Source organism: Theobroma cacao, chromosome 5 (assembly GCF_000208745.1).
Source record: "Theobroma cacao cultivar B97-61/B2 chromosome 5, Criollo_cocoa_genome_V2, whole genome shotgun sequence".
Lineage (NCBI taxonomy): Eukaryota > Viridiplantae > Streptophyta > Magnoliopsida > Malvales > Malvaceae > Theobroma > Theobroma cacao.
The window spans coordinates 23762072-23766605 of NC_030854.1; positions in this window are offsets into that span (position 1 = coordinate 23762072).

The window sequence follows — 4534 nt, forward strand, 5'->3', positions numbered from 1 at the left end:
AAGAACAATACACAAAATAGGTGAGTCACGTGATGCAAGCGTAAATAGTCACGCGATCCCATATCATCTAGTCATGGGACTCCATTTTTCTACTCACGCGATTTTAGAATAAATACTGATGCCATTCCATAATAACTACTAACGACACTCCACATTGATTACTCATGCGAGTCAATATAAACTAGTGACGCGATTCCACGAAAAAGTCATGTCACGCGCTTCCATATTAACTAGTAACGCCACTCCACATTTATTACTCACGCAAGTCAATATAAACTAGTGACGCGATTTCACGAAGAAGTCATGTCACGCGCTTCCATATTAACTAGTAACGCCACTCCACATTTATTACTCACTCGAGTCAATATAAACTAGTGACGCGATTCCACGAAAAAGTCATGTCACGCGATTCCATATTAACTACCGACGTGATTCAAAATTTAGTACTCGCGTGACTCCATAACAAATACTCCTGTTAATCAATATCAACTGCTGACGCGATTCCATCCACACCATTCACACAATTCAATAGCAACTGGTTACAACCCTATGTCACGCAATGCAAAGAATGTCATTCTTATTGGACTCGTATGCTTATCACATGAATGAATACAAAGAATAATATGTAAATGATACAACAAAGAATAATATGGAAATGATACAAAATAATGTTAATGTTATTTACAGATTAAAAAAGAATAAACAAATTAAAAAATTTAACAACTTGAGCTATTGGCAAAAATCTCAAGGGCAAACTTTGTTTGAATGCCCTCTATGGCGTTTGCCTTTAGCGTCTGATCCTCCGAGCTGATCAACCATTGTAACGAGGCTATATCCCAATTCCCGCAACTGTGCGAATCTTACTGTATCGAGGTCTTCTCATTTAACCTATATTTCATCCGCGTCAGAGCTCGCTTTTGACGGCACGAGCTGTCAAAGTACCTCGACCAGTGGCATATAATGGGAAACAATGATGTTAGTGGACTCATCTACGTATCACTCAAGCTAAACTTCAGTGCTTCTTTCTGACCGTACGATGAGTCCACTAACCTCATAGTCCATTTCACCAAGTTAACGTGCACTACCACCTAGTGGCCACCGAATAAGCACGGTACGAGAATTGAGTCAACCTCATACCATGGCAAACCCCACCGAGGTCTCCCACCCCTTGCATAGGCAAGCACATCCTCTAGCAAAGCTACCTCACTAGGCTTGAATGTCTTCTCGGTGGGGGAAGGCCGCATTTCTTGGCTCAGATGGAGCAAAATAAGCTGTCAATTATGTTATGCACAATAGTTAAATGCAATTAAGTAACCCTAAACCCATACATTTGAACAATTACAACTTAGTAAAATATAATATACTTACATAAAATGTGGTGTCAACGATCAATATTCTCTACTTATAGTGTTGTGGATGGTGCCCGCGCACCCACTTATTCAACACACTGATGCATGCATCAATCAGTTGAGTGTCCATCAACTCTGTCGGCATATCCAATCGTCAAAAAAAAAATTAGGGCCCTCTTGCCCTACGATGCCTAAAATGTTAACCCTGCATATTTAAAATAGAGTTAAATTAAAATTATAATGAAGTTACCTTACTATGAAGGTCATTNGAATGTAGAGTCAACGATGCATATTCTTTGCTTGTAGTGTTGTGGATGGTGCTCACGCACCCGCTTACACAACACACAAATGCATGCATCAATCTGTTGGGTGTCCATCAACTTTATCGGCATCTCCAATTGTCGGAACAAATTAGGGCTCTCCTGCCCTTCGATGCCCAGAATGTCAACCTTGCATATTTAAAATAGAGTTAAATTAAAATTATAATGAAGTTACCTTACTATGAAGGTCATTCCTCACAATTTTCACATAATAATACCCATGTCAAAAGGTCTATGTATGTAATAAATACCCTAAAACCGTTAACCCTAATATGGTCTACTGTTTTCATTTTACCTAGCTTGGTCATTTTTCAAAAAAGACTCATATATGTCTTTCAAATCGTCCTTCGCTTTGCGCTGGACTAATAGCGGGTTAACGTATGGGCTTCGAACGTATTTATTGGCCAAGATCACATGTGCATCTTAAGGCTCAAGTGGAGGTGAAGCCTCAATAGAAGGTGTGATCTCACCATGCAGGGGGGTCTCTACTGAAGTTGGGATAAGAACAGGACGCGCGAAAGTTATAGTTCCACTACTCGCAGAATGAGGTCTCTCTTCGACCTCAAACGGAGGAGGTGGAGCCTCGGGAGAAGGTGTGGGCTGAGAATGCTGAGCTGCCTCTATCGAAGATGGCATAGGCGCAGGATGATGTTCAATCGGGCTACCGGGAAGTGAGATTCGACCCTAAACGATCAAAAAAATCAAACACATTAAAAAGAGTGTATACATCGTACATGTTATAACTCACGCGATTAATAACATAAAACCCCATACCTCAAAACGATCGATCAGTCGACTGACAATCCGATCCTCCAACCCTTGCAGTGATTGCTAGATATGCTCATGCAGTGACTGCGTCTGCATCTACATCGCCCGCTAGATCTCCAACTGCATTGACTGCTGATCTACAACTACATTGACTGCTTCTGCATCTGCATAGCCCGTTGGATCTCCAACTGCATTGACTGCTGAATCTCTAACTACATTGACTGCATCTGCATCTGCATCTGCATATTCGTCTGTAATGACTAGAGGTCTTTCTTCCACTGTGTCTACATCTTTTGCAGCTCTCGCTTAGTGCTCATAGTCATCTGCGAATGCAACGCCCGGTTGCGTGGCTCAGCATGGGGGGCAGTGTCAAGCCCAGCTCTACAATATGTTTATTATGCCATTCTTACATAAGAATGCATGTTTGCTTACTTCGGTACCTTGAAAATCGTTAAGGACGGTATTGTACCAAATGGTACAATTAAGTTGAATTAAGCCTCGAACTAGTCCAAATAGAGATTTTAAGATGAAATTCAGAATTTTAAATTCCCATAATGACTTAAAATGGTGATTCAGAGTTCGAGGACCGATTTAGAGTCAAATTGGAATTTTCATGACCTAGGGGCAAAATGGTCATTTTGCTACCCAAGGTTAAAATGTGAGTGTTGGATGAAATTTTGACTAAGATTGATCATTTGGAGTATAATTTGAGTTTGAGAAGTGAAGAATTTTAATTTCGACATTTTTTTGAGCAAATGGGCAAAATAGTCATTTTGCCACCTAGGGGTAAAATTGTAATTTTACACCACCCAACACTTGTCCAGCACATGAATTTCACCCATTATTCTCATGGATAATTGAAGGATTTTATGCGGTGGAGAAAGAAAGCTTAATAGTTAAGAATTTAAAAATGGACCAATGGTAAGGTGACAAGTGTCAAGCTTTTATTTCTTTATTATTTTCCTTATAAATTAACACAAAACCAGCCCATTTCTCTTCATTATGGCTGGCCAAAGCAAGAACAAAGGAAGCAAAGAAATAACAAAAACCCTAGAGTGAAAATTCAAGAGAAAATTGGTGGATTTCAAGTAATCAAGCAATCAAAGGTAAAATTTCTTGATTTTGACTTGTGATCTACCTTTCCCATACATTCTTTTGCATTTTCCATGGTTGAATCACATAATTTCATGATGGGTCTCTTGTTGGCTGAACACTTAGAGAGAGATTTTGATGGTTGTTTTGGTTAGATTTTCATATATTCTAGTGTTTTTAGTTGATTGGTGATGTGTAGCATGAAAATCAAGCAAGAAAAATTCATGTTCTTCCATAACCCATCATTGGCCGAATTTTCCATGTAGAGTGTGGATGGTGGATTTGATTTTATTTCAAGTGAATTGGTTAGGAAATGATGAATTACGGTGAGAAAATCAAGTATAAAAAATCATAGTGTTGATGCACCCACCATGGCCAAAATTCCCAAGAGAAAATGTGAAGATGATTTTGCTAAATTTTATGCTATTTGACTTGTGTTTGATGGTTTGGAGAATTGGAAGAAAAATGGAGTTAATTGGAGTTAAATTGGACATATTGGCCAATTAATCGGGTGATAGATCAAAATAGGCCAATACCATTTTATTTAGGTACATAATTGAATTTATATTGAACACAGTATTTAGATAGTTACTCGAGTATTTCACATCCCATTTCATGCATTAGTATAAAGCCTGAATTGGTTTTACAATGATTTAGCACAAATGTAGTAAATGGCTTATTGTGCATTATGTCTAGGTGATGAGCTTTTTGGCAAAAGTGAAGAGATAATACTCGAGGATCAAGAATCAAAGTACTCGAAATTCGACTCCCAAAATAGTGAGTAACCTTACTATCATCTTAATTATCTAAAGTGGTTTTTATCCGATTTTGTGATTTTATGGAAAATGAGTTAAATGGTAAATCTTTGTGTTTTGTAATTAAAATGTGATTTAATGAAATGATTTTATAACATTATCTTGAAATTGAATGATGGTTTGAAAATAGAGTAATTGGAGACTGTTTTCATGTGTTGTAAATTCATGGTTTGAATCGAATGGCTTATGA